The following is a 13,021-nucleotide window of genomic DNA, read 5'->3' as shown; positions in this document are numbered from 1 at the left end:
ATAAAGTATTCATTCCATAAACATGAAGATCTAGGTTTGATCCCCAGCACCCATGTTAAAGCCAGGCACAATGGTACCCTTGTAATCCCAGAGCAGAGATAGGCAGATCCCTGAGGTTTACTGCCCAGCCAGCCTGACCATGTCTCAAAAATTAGTGTAGAGGGAAATTAAAGAAGAGATCCAACATTGGCTTCTGTTGTCCTCATGCATCTGCACATACGTGTACACACACACACACACATACACACACACGCACACACACCTTTTAAAAAGATATGAATATTATTTGCATGACCCTAGACTAATAATTCTCTCTTTAAAAGCAAAGTATTCTTTCTGGTTACAGAAAGGAAGATAAGGAGCTTGAAACATGAGAATTTAAGGCACCATCCCTTTAGATAGAAGAGAACATATCAAGATAATAGGGTAGCCTAAAGGACCTGATACCAGCCTTCAACTAACAGCAGCAAGGAAATGAAAATCTCTGTCCTACAAGCACATTCTCAGCACATTCTCACTTTCCAGTGAGTTCTGCTGAGAAGCATGAGTTGGAGGAGAGAGAGGAGTCAACCTGGTCAACATCTAATCTTTAATAGATACTCTAAGCAGGGAACAAAGGCAACTATTCTGGATTAAAAATCTGTCTGGCCTACAGGACTCTGAACAAAAAGTAAAATAAAATGAGTGTTCTTTTTAGCCATCCATATCTGCGGAAACTTCTTATACAACAGTAGAAGACAAATGGCACAGTCTAGACTTAGGACTAGAAATTCAAGTATCTTATATGCATTCTGTTTCCCCCACATATTTGTTTCCCACTATTTTATTTATAAATATTTTAAATAAAATATGATTACTAGAAGCCACAAATAATTTGGCTACACCTTAATGTTGATAAAAATATAAGAAAATGGCTGGACATGATAGTGTATCCTTATAATGTAGGAGCTCAGGAATCTGAGGCAGAAGGGTTATGAAATTCAAGGCAAGCCTAGACTACATAATACAATCCTATCTAAACAAGAACAATATAATACACACATATACATGCATAAAAATTAAAAGTATAATCTCAGCTTAGTTTATATAACTAGGAAAAATACTTTTTTCTTTTAGATAATTATTTTATTAATTTTTTCATAAATGCATTATTTTATTTCTTTTTACATCCCTACCTCAATTTCCCCTCACTCCTTTCTTCCCAGTCCCTCCCTCCCACTTCGCCTATAGCTTAGCCTTCTGTGGGACTCCTAACAATGGGAGCAGGGGCTGTCTCCGACTCTTTTTCTTATTTGAAGGACCTTTCCCTCCTCCTGGGATGCCTTATCAAGGCGTAATGTGAGGGAAGGTACCTACTCTTACTGCAACTTAAATGCCATGGTTGATATCCTGGGAGGTCTACCCTTATCTGAAAAGAAACAGAGGGAAAATCACTTCTTCACACCCTAGTTCTTCATCTATAAAGAGAAACAATAATACTTATTCGCTGTGCTTAAATCAAATTCATACCTGACAATAAACTCAATGTTCTTTCTGAAATTCATACTGGACATAAATGCTAGCTACTCCTTCCCCACCCCCAAACTAGCAGGTCACTTAGGGCAACCAGGTTAAGTTTACAGCAATAAAATCTAGACTAAGGCGTCTACTTCCCTGCAGAGAGGTAAAACTCCTCTCAAAGAAAGCATCTGAGACCAGCTGCAAGGGCTATATCTCCTGTTCAGTGTACTTTTAGTCTTCAAGTGAAAAGGACCGATGAAGAATCATGGTAAACTAATTCTCAACATCACCATGAACAAAATGTAAGAGCCTGAATGAAAAAAAAAAAAAAAGAACAATACTATCCCAATAATTAAGTAAATTGCTTAGAATGTGAAAAAGAAAAAAGAAAGCTACAACACAATGAATTGTGTAAAAGGGACATTAAATAGAATGAATAAATGAAACCAAACACCCAAAAAAGCAGAGGAGAAGCAGAAGTCCTGGAGATGTTATCCTTGGCTGCAGATGGAATTTGCCTGTGCTACACAATGGTGTGTAACAGGTCTTAAACAGGAACAGGTATTGGAAAGACAGGCTGCAAGCATGGTGGAGCCCGCATTATGAAATTCAATTTATGAAAAAGAAAACAGACAAGAGATGAGTGATAAGCACACCCACAAAGGACATAAGGACAGATGTGGAAATCAGGTGAGTTCTTCCAAGTACTAACAGCATCCAGATTAGAGAACGTGATTAGAAATCACTTTATAGTTGCTATACAGGGAAAGATTTTGGAAGAGAGTTGGGAAAGGAAAATCAGAGTGATACTATATTTGCCCAACAAAAACAAATAATTTTTTCCTGCCTGTTCCACTGTTCATAACGAAGATGCATGTTAGAATGTAAAGCCAGGTAATGAATACATGCACACAATTAAATAGAAAATAAAGTTAAACGATGAGCTTTCCCAAATGCATAACATTCTCTTTGATCTATACAAAACTAAGAACAAATTCAGAAAGTAAAACCACATGACCATACACCTCCAGCAAAACCCTTGGTTTAAAGTTTTAAGTTATAGTCTACCATATGTCACTGGTGAGGGCCAGGCATGTTCTCAGTTTCTTCACCTGTAAAACTAAGATAAATAAATACTTTTTAAGGCTTTGGAAGGGTTAGACAGAATGTCACATAAAAAAAAATGACTCACATATATCGTCAGGCCTCAAATTGGTAACATTTTTTTTAGTTGCTATTATACCTCCTAAGCTAATAAAGTAAGAGAACTAAACTTTCCAAGAACCTTTCTGTCTTTAAAGACTTGTGTTTCCACTCTTCTATAATTTGAGGCTCCTCAAAAAACAAGACTGCTTGAAGCTAGGAGTTCAGACCAGCCTGAACACAAGAAGACTTATCTGAAAAGACACACACATGGAGAGCAAGAGCGAGAGAGACAGAGATCACACAATCCAGCAGCTCCACTCTGAGGTAGGTACCTAAGAGCATTGTAAGCAAGATCAGAATTATATCAATGCTCATTACGACATGATTTATAACAGCAAAAGGCTTGAGGGAAAACCCGTGTCTATGCACTAAAGAGTAGATAAACAAAATAGATGGAATATGATTCAGTCAGACAAAGAGTGAAACTCAGATGCTATGGTATAAATAAATCCTGACATTATATTAGGTAGACTAAAGCAGATACAAAAGGACAAATGGCATATAATTTCATTATATAAAATATCTAGATTAGGCAAATTCATACAGAGAAAAATGGAGGTAACATTGGCTTCAGAGAGAAGGGGAAATGCGGAATCACTGCTCAAACAACATTCCGTTTAGGATAATGGAAGAATTTTGGAAATAGATGATGGTGACCGTTGCATAACAATTAAAATGTTTTAAATGACATGCTTTAAAATGTTAAGAGTATTTTCTCTACAAAACCACCTATAACCCCATCTTTCAAAGACTAGATAGGCAACATCCTTAGAGAAATAAATTCATATGTGAGACGTTTCTGTGTTCAAACCTTCACTCTGCCATTCTTGCACTGTCTGGAAGAAGGTGCTCACATTTCTGAGCTTTAGTTTCCGTCTTCAAGCCCACATAATTCTTCCTATTTCAGAAAAGAGCTCTTTCTAATCCTTCATGAGACAGAACTTCATGGCTCTTAGAGTCAAGTTGAAATTCTTGATTAAAGCTCACACATCATGTCACATTCTAGCCTGCCTGTCCATCTGTATTCTCAGCTCTCGCTGACTCTCCTTACTTACCTCCATGCTGAGCTGCTCCCAGCTCCTCCTGAAAAGTTTCTACCATTCTGATTTTCTGCTTCCTTCCTAGTGCTCCCAGTCAACAACTGTTCATCACCATCTCCTAGGAAAGTTATGTGATTCATTATGGCTGAATTAGCTGTTTCTGTAATGACCTTTCACAGTGTTTTCCCCTTTAATCCTTATTCTTGTGTGTCTCTAATGAGGCTGCCCCTAACTTACATTATTTACCATCTCATTCCAAGTCCCCAACATAGTGCCTGCAGTGCTTGGCTCAGAAACACAGGCTGATTGCACAGATGAATGAGCTTGAGTAGACAGAAGAATAAATAGATGATCTACCGCCGGTTCCACATGTAGACGTCAATTTTGAAAGGTGGTGTCAAATCCTATCATGTTTTTGAAATCTCTTTCAGATGTTTATCATATGGTTAATGATCCGCTGGCATTTGTCAGTGTTAATAAGAAATGGTAAGTGGTGATACCGGTCCCAAACAAAGGAAGTAGGGAAACTGATTTATGAGAAGCATTGCTGCTCTCAAGCATTCACTTTTAAGATGTCTGCATTTGTCCCCATACCACTCTTTGAACCAGCACAGCTGCTGCTGCTGTTTTGTTCCTCCTTCTTTTTTTCCCCCTCTTTTGTTTTTGGTTTTGGTTTGGTTTTGTGATTCTTTGTTTTGTTTTCTTTTGTTTTTTGAGACAAAGTTTCTCTGTGTCTCTCTGATTATCCTGGAATTCACTCTATAGATCAAGCTGGCTTCAAAGTCAGAGATATCCATGCCTCTGACTCCTGAGTACTGGGACTGCAGGTGTGTAATACCACCACTCAGCTACAAGCAAGGTTCTTAACTTCCCTGCTGTAGTCGATAGTGGCACAGCCTGAATGACTTAAACTTAAAATTCCTGTCATCAGTGGCTTTACCAATACTCCCAAATCACAACAGCTCCTCTGTCCAGACTTTTCACTTTTTATGTACACCCCCTTTTCTAGTCCTATTGTTAGTATTAAAACATACTTTGTGAGCTAGGAAGTTGGATCAGTCCATAAAGTGCTTGCCAAATAAGCCTGAGGGCCTAAGATCAATTCCCAGAACCTATATTTAAAAAGCAGGGTATGGTAGCACATGCCTGTAATCTTGGCACTGGAATCTGGAAACAAGTCTCTGGGGCTAAAATTGTGAAGCCCTAGGTCCCAGTGAAAACACACATGCAAACACATCCATAAAAGTGCTCTGTATGGAACATGGCTTTAATAAAAAATCTAGAAAGAAAAAAAAATTGGTCACCAGAATCAGCAAGTGAATAATGAACTGGAAATGGTTCTCAAGAAAGACATTCAAATGGCAAATAATTTTACAGAGAAATGTTGACCGTCTTTAGCCACCAGGAAAACACAACACTGAAATTTCTACTCATCTGTCAGAATTACTGTCTCTTAGAAAACAAAAAATAAGAAATAGTGATGAGGATATGGGGGAAAGAGGAACTTGTAAGTAGGTATGACCATCCCTGACTTCAAGCTGTTCTACAAAGCAATAGTAATAAAAATAGCATGGTATTGGCATAGAAAAAGACAGGTTAATCAGTGGAATTGAATTGAAGTCCCAGAAATAAATTCACATACCTATAGATACTTGACTTTTAAAAAGAAGCCAAATCATACAATGGAAAAAGGAAGCATCTTCAACAAATGGTGCTGGTCTAACTGGATGGATCTACATGTAGAAGAATGTGAATAGATCCATATTTATGATCCTGCACAAAACTCAAGTCCAAGTGGATCAAAGACCTCAACATAAAACCAGAAATACTAAATCTATTTTTTTTAAATGGGGAAGAGACTTGAACTCATTAGCAGAGGAGACAACTTTCTGAACAGAACACCAACAACTCAGGCTCTAAGATCAACAATTAATAAGTGGGACCTCATGAAACTGAAAAGCTTCTGTAAGGCAAAGGACACTGTCAATAGAACAAAATGACAGCATATGCTGGTGAGAATGTGGAGAAAGAGGAACATTCCTCCACTCTTGGTGGGAATGCAAACTTGTATAACCACTTTGGAAATCAATCTGGCACTTTCTTTGAAAACTCTACCTCATACACTCAGTTATGCCACTCCTAGAAATATACCCAAAAGATGTTGCACCACACAACAAGGACATTTTTTCAACTATGTTCAAAGAAGCTTTATTTGTAATAGCCAGAAACTGGAAACAACCCCAGATGTTCCTCAACTGGAAGAATGTATGAAGAAAATGTGGTACATTTTACACAATGGAATACTACTCAGCTATTAAAAACAAAGAAATCATGAAATCTGCAGATAAATGGATGTAGCTAGAAAGTATCATCCTGAGTGAGATAAACCAAACCCTGAAAGACACACATGGTATATATTCACATATAAGTGGACATTAGTCATATAGTACAGGATAACCTACTACAATTCACAAACCTATAAAAACTAAGTTACAAGGAGGGCCCAAAGGAGAATGCTTAAATCTCACCCAGAAGGGAAAATAGAATAGACAGCAGAAGTAGATAAAGAGAGGGAGCAAGGAGGAGGAGGGAGTGTGGAGGGAAATGAGGAGGGGATGATCAGGTATGAGGAGAGTGTGAATCAGAGGTCAAAAAAAGCTTGGAGAAAGAAGAGAAACCAACACCAGGGGCATCCAGAGTCAAGATGGGGACCTATGACAGCTGGGAGGATAGGGAGGGGACTCTAGCTATGACTCTTTGTAGCAGAGGTCATGGAGACTGAAGAGGCCACTTCCTAACCAGACAGGACTTCTAGTGGAGGGAGGGTAACGGCAACTCACCCACAAAAACTTCAACCCAAAATTTACCCTGCCGACAAGATGTGCAGGGATAAAGTTAGAAAAGAAATTGAGGGAATGTCCAACCAATGCCCAGCCCAACCTGAGACCCACACTGTGAGAGAGGGGCAACCCTTGACACTGTTAATGATACTCTGCTAAGCTCGCAGACAGGAGCCTGCAGGACAGCTGTTCTCTGAGAGGCTCCACCCAGCAGCAGATCAAAACAGATGCTGAGACTCAAAGCCAAACATTAGACAGAGCACAGGGAGCCTTGTGGAAAAGTGGGGGAAGAATCGAAGGATCTGGAGGGAACAAGAACTCCACAAGAAGACCAACAGAGTCAACTAACCCAGGGAGGGCATACGGAGACTGAAGCACAAACTAAGAACCATGTATGAACTGGACCTAGGCCCCCTACACATATGTAGCTGTTGCTCAGCTTAGTCTTCATGTGGGTTCCCTAGTAAGAGGAGCAGAGGCTGTCTCTGATGTGGACTCTTGTTGCCTGCTTTTTGATCACTTCCCCCTGGTGGGGCTGCCTTGCCAGACCTCAGTGGAAGAGGATGCCCTCAGTCCTGATGAGACTTGATGGGCCAGGTGGGTTTTGGGGGAGGCCCTATTCTGAGAAGTAGGGGAAGGGGATAGGGGTAAAAGGGAGGGAGAGCGTGACTAAGGAGAAGAGGAGGGAGGGGGCTACAGTTGAGATGTAAAGTGAATAAATGATTTTTTTTTAAAAAGAAAAAAATAACAAATACTGGTGAGGATGTAGGGGAAAGAAGAACTGTTATTTAGTGCAGGTGGGATTGTAAATTAGTCACACTAATCAATATATGGAGTCAGCCTAGATCCCCATCCATAGATTGACCAAATAAAACATGGTGGATATACACAGTGGAATATTATTTAACCATAAAGAGAATAAAACTTGTTATTTTCAGGAAAATGAATAGAACTAGAAATCACTATCTGAATTACCTTAACTCAGAAAGCAAAGTATCACATACTTTTTTTTTTTCTCCTCTGTAGACTCCTTGGAGGTAAAAATGATATGAAAGTAGAGACTATTATTTAAAAAGATCAAGAAAGAATGCAGGCAAGAGCTAAATGATGGTGTGTCTATAAAATGTCAAAACATGGTATCTGCATGAATGAAATGTCACAGGGAATCCTGTTATCTGATATAGTTAATATGTACTAATAACAAATAAAAATATTTGGTCACAAGAGTTTATTTTCAACTGAGTTTCATCATTGTATAAATATATTTGTTATTTATAGTATTCAGATTACAAGGCAGTAAAAATCATGTTATATGCTTGTAAAATTAATTTTAAAACTCATGTTTGAAGCTGGGCAGTGGTGGGGCACACCTTTAATCTCATAACTTAGAAGGCAGAGGCAGGTGGATCTCCATAAACTCAAGATTAGCCTATCTATATAGTGAGTTCCAGGACAGCCAGGACTTCACAGAAAAACAGAAAGCAATTAATTTTAAAAAACCTTCCAGTTTTAAACTAAATACTGGCAACCTATTATTTTGCATGTGTGTGCATTTAAATATGTATAGACTAAAATTTATTAAAACTACTTGACTGGAAAAATTAAATGATTTTTCCACCATGAAAAATCATCAAAGATGTTTGTTCATATCGACAACATTTGACTCAACAGAGCACAGCTACTGTTCCTTTAACAACTAAGAGAGAATAGCCCTGTGAGAACAAGTCCACTCTCCAGATGTCTAGTGGGGCAAAGAGAGAATAAAACTTTTTAGCTTTTTTGTTTGGTCTGGTTTTGTGACAGGATCTTACTATCTATTCCAGGCTGGCTGCCTCCCAAGTGCTGGAGTTACAGATGTGAGCCACCACACCCAACTTCAACAACTACATGGAATCATTCTGCTATTTAAATTCCTTTTTTATGTTATTTATTTTGGCATCCAACAGATATTTTTTAAAAAAAATGATAAGCAATAGCAATATAGAAGATCTCTTTGGAAGGCACACTTAGATGGCCACATACATTTGTGGGCTCGTTTTATGCAAGAGCTTAGAGCACAATTTACAGGTTTTTAGGGGACCAGTATTGTCCTTATGAAAAAGGAGACTTGGTACTCAGAGCTGTAAGATCTGATTTCCCTGTACCTCAGTTTTCTGACCTGTAGAATGGAGAGAAGAGTGATACTTCCTTCATAGGCTTTTTCATTTATTTATTTAATTAACCTAGATCACAATGCTGGGCAATAGTTGTTCCATCCTAAACCTCCAAGCCCTCGTAGTTTCCTACCATTCAGATTTTACCCATTACAGTTGCTTTTAGTGATATCGTAGGTCCAGTCCATCTCTCCATATTGTTCTAAGACCTCTCCTCCAGCTCTCTCTCCCAGCCTCTCTCCTCCTCCTCTGGCTCCTTCCCTCTCCCTCCTATTCCTTTCTCTCCATTGCTCAACATTGTGGCTGGTTGTTTTATTTTGGCCTGTTTACACAAAGTTGAGACAGGTGATGCTTAGAATAAGTATCACAATGCAATGTCCAGATTGAACCCAGGGGGGGGGGATCATCATTTGAATGAACAAGGGTAAGGTGTACACATTTCAAAAGAACATTATACCAACAATTGTGTGAATGTAGCACAATTTCTGTATCCATTCTTTGGTTGAGGGACATCTAGGTTGTTTTTAGTTTCTAGCTGTTATGAATAAAGCTGCTCTGAACATAGCTGAGAAAATATCCTTGTTGTATGGTTGAGCATCTTTCGGGAATATGCCCAGGAATGGAACCCTCCTCCATTGCTGGTGGGAATGTAACATTGTACAACCACTTCGGATATCAATCTGGCACTTTCTCAGAAAATTAGGAATAGTGCTTATCTCAAGAATCTTCATTTTCATATTGACTGAGTGAACACTATAGTAAAATTTATATCATATGTTGTTTCATATAATGTACATATAACTATGTACTTTATAACATTTGAAAAATAAACTATTTGATAGTTGTTAATAATCTAATTTTGCTTTCAGCCATTTTTTTGTTTTGTTTTTATAAAATAGATGCAGTATTTTCTTTTAGCTTAATCTTTTCCAAACAGGATGCTTCCAAGCATGTTGTACATTTCCTTAAGTAATTATCACTAAAATATTTCTTTACTGAAAGGTTCAAAATGTCTGGTATTCACTTATAAGTAGATAAATATATTTTCTACTAATGAAATGTGGGGAGGGCTATAGATCATTAATATTTTTTCCCAAGGACAGAAAATGGTGATATTTGATATTAAGGCAAATTAATAGGAGACTGATGACCTTATTGGCTGTGGTTTAAAAGAAGTGATGTCATCTTTCTGACCTATCCCAAATGGGGTTGGATACAAGGAATAAGTCAGCAGGGCATGGAGGAACGGTGAGAATGCATTTAATGTTCCTGGAAGGTGCAATGAAGGTTTAAGATTGGTTCAATGAAGTCATATATTACCTTTGATATTAAACCATAGTTGTCTTTTAATAAAGTCTTTATATTAAATTCTCCTTCTGAATGACAAGAACAGTGGCAGATCTTTATACAGTTGATGTTTTTATTTGTGGGAAAAAGTAATTTTTGAAAGAATGACTCATGAGTCACTATTTCATGCTAAAAAGTTTTATATTCATGACACATTGCACTGTTAAGTGTGTAGTTCAGTTTATGGAAACTCCTGGATCTTAATCTGAGATGCAGTTCCCACCCCCTAATACCAACTATTGGGTACTAGGCCCGATATGTATTTGCTACAACTTTCCATTGGTTTGGAACTAGAGAAGTAAATGGAATTTGAAACACAATCATCTAGTACTACAAAGAGAAATTAAGAAAAATATCCAGGATGGCATTAAAGGGTGCTCTCATTGTGATAGTTGTCACCAGACATTGTTTCTTTTTTATTTTTTTGCTAGTTTTCTTTCTCTTTTTTTAATTTTTATTTTTTATATTAATCACAGGTTATTTACTTTGTACCCCAGCTGTAGCCCCCTCTCTCATTCCCTCCCAATCCCACCCTCCCTCCCTCATTTCCTCCCTGCCCTTTTCCAAGTCCACTGCTAGGGGAGATCCTCCTCCCCTTCCATCTGACCCTAGCTTATCAGGTATCTTCAGGACTGGCTGCCATGTCCAACTCTGTGGCCTATCAAGACTGTTCCTCCCTTGGGGGGGGGGGGGAGGAGCCAGTCATCGTGTTCATGTCAGAAATAGTTCCTGTTCCCCTTACTAGGGAAAACCCACTTGGTTACTGAGCTACCATGGGCTATATCCAAGCAAGGGTTCTAGGTTATATCCATACATGGTCCTTGGTTGGAGAAACAGTCTCATAGGGCCCCTGTGCCCTGATATATTTTGTCCTTGTAGAGCTCCTGTCCTCGCTAGGTCATACTAACTCCCCCTTCTTTCATATGATTCTCTGCACTCTGCCCAAGTTTTGGTTATGAGTCTCTGCATCTGCTTTGATACACTGCTAGGTAGAGTCTTTCAGAGGCCCTCTGAGGTAGGCTTCTGTCCTGTTACTTGTTTTCTTCTACTTCCCCTGTCCATCCCATTTGTCTTTCTAAGTGATCAACTTACTCCAGGTCCTCTTTCTTGTTTATCTTCTTTAGGTAAACTATTTTAGTATGTTTATCCTATCTTATAGGTTTATATAAGCGATTATATACCGTGTGTGTCTTTCTGCTCCTGGGATACCTCACTCAGGATGATCTTTTCTAGATCCCACCATTTGCCTGCAAATTTCATGATTTCCTTGTTTTTAATTGCTGAGTAGTATTCCATTGTGTAAAAGTACCACAATTTCTGTATCCATTCCTCCATTGATGGACATCTGGGTTGTTTCCAGGTTCTGGCTGTTACGAATAAAGCTGCTACAAACATGGTTGAGTAAATGTCCTTGTTGTGTACTTGAGCTTCTTTTGGATATATGCCTAGGAGTGGTATAGCTGAATCTTGAAGAAACACTATTCCTAATTGTCTGAGAAAGCGCCCAAAGTGGTTGTTCAAGTTTACATTCCCACCAGCAATGAAGGAGGGTTCCCAATTCTCCACAACCTCTCCAGCATGTGTTGTCACTTGAGTTTTTAACCTTTGCCATTCTGATGTGTGTAAGGCGAAATCTCAGGGTCATTTTGATTTGCATTTCCCTGATGGCTAAGGATGTTGAGCATCTCTTTAAGTGTTTCTCTGCCATTCTATATGCCTCTACAGAGAATTCTCTGTTTAGCTTCGTACCCCATTTTTTATTTGGATTACTTGATTTATTCCTTTTTAATTTCTTTAGTTCTTTATATATTCTGGATATCAGCCTTCTGTCAGATATAGGGTTGGTGAAAATCCTTTCCCAGTCTGTAGGCTGTTGTTTTGTTCTAATGACTATGTCTTTGGCTTTACAGAAGCTTTTCAATTTCATCTTCATAGGCTTTTAAGCACAGCACAATTCACTATTCTTTGTTCTGCTGCATCTCCTGGCTGGTGACTCAAATCTCACTGAAAGTTGGAAGTTCTCAGTTTGTCTGGGCAAGATTACAAATCATTTCAGAAAATTCTGTATTTTTTTAGAGAATTTTCTCATTATTTATAGGTATTTAAATTGTACCTGGTGAGTTTTTTCAGCGTCTGGTATTTGAAAGAGTTGAAGCACATAAAATACCAGCCTTCATTCACTGGGCCTTGAAGGTAGTGAGATGCTTTGTCTCTTCAGCCTCGTGGAAAGGATTTAACAAGTATCAGGTCAGTATGTAAGGGCAGCTGCTCTTATTTAAGAATAATATGACAACACAATATCTAAATGGCTCTTTTGTGTCTAATAAAACCAAAGTGAGATATTTTCCATGTTGTTGTTCAATTTTCTTTTCAGAACTCATGCGATCAGTTCTTGTTTGAGCTGTTGGAGAGAAATTTTATCCTCTGATTGTCAGGAAATGAAACCTGTGCAATCCAATATCTTACATTTTTGTGTGGACTCTCCAAAAATATACATCCAGTTTATCATCGTGTCTCTGTTCCATTTCATTAAATCTTCATTGCCTTCTCTTACTGTGTCTTCCGATGTAGGCTGCAGAACTTCTCATTTAATTATCTTATCTCTCACTGTATTTTATGTGAGTCCATCTAGAGCAGGAAGCAGGACAATCTTCAAACTGTAAATAAATTAAATTTCATTTAGTTCAACAATACCAATAAATAGCACAAATACTGTGTCAGTCCTACAAACAAATGTGAGTCAACTGTAGTGAGTGTAGATAAGAGTTCTGTTCAAAAGAGTTGCATGAAATTAAAACACTAGACATATCACATCTATATGAAAAAGGGATAATGACTAAGCTGAAGCCTGAAGGCTGGCTTGAATACCGGTGTCCTTTGGCCAATTTTATACCCTGAGCAAGTTGTTTGTCTTCTCACTGCTTCAGAGTCATCA

The sequence above is a fragment of the Psammomys obesus genome, unplaced genomic scaffold (genome assembly GCF_907164565.1).
Source record: "Psammomys obesus unplaced genomic scaffold, mPsaObe1.curated_primary_1811, whole genome shotgun sequence".
NCBI lineage: Eukaryota > Metazoa > Chordata > Mammalia > Rodentia > Muridae > Psammomys > Psammomys obesus.
This window is presented reverse-complemented; position numbering follows the sequence as displayed.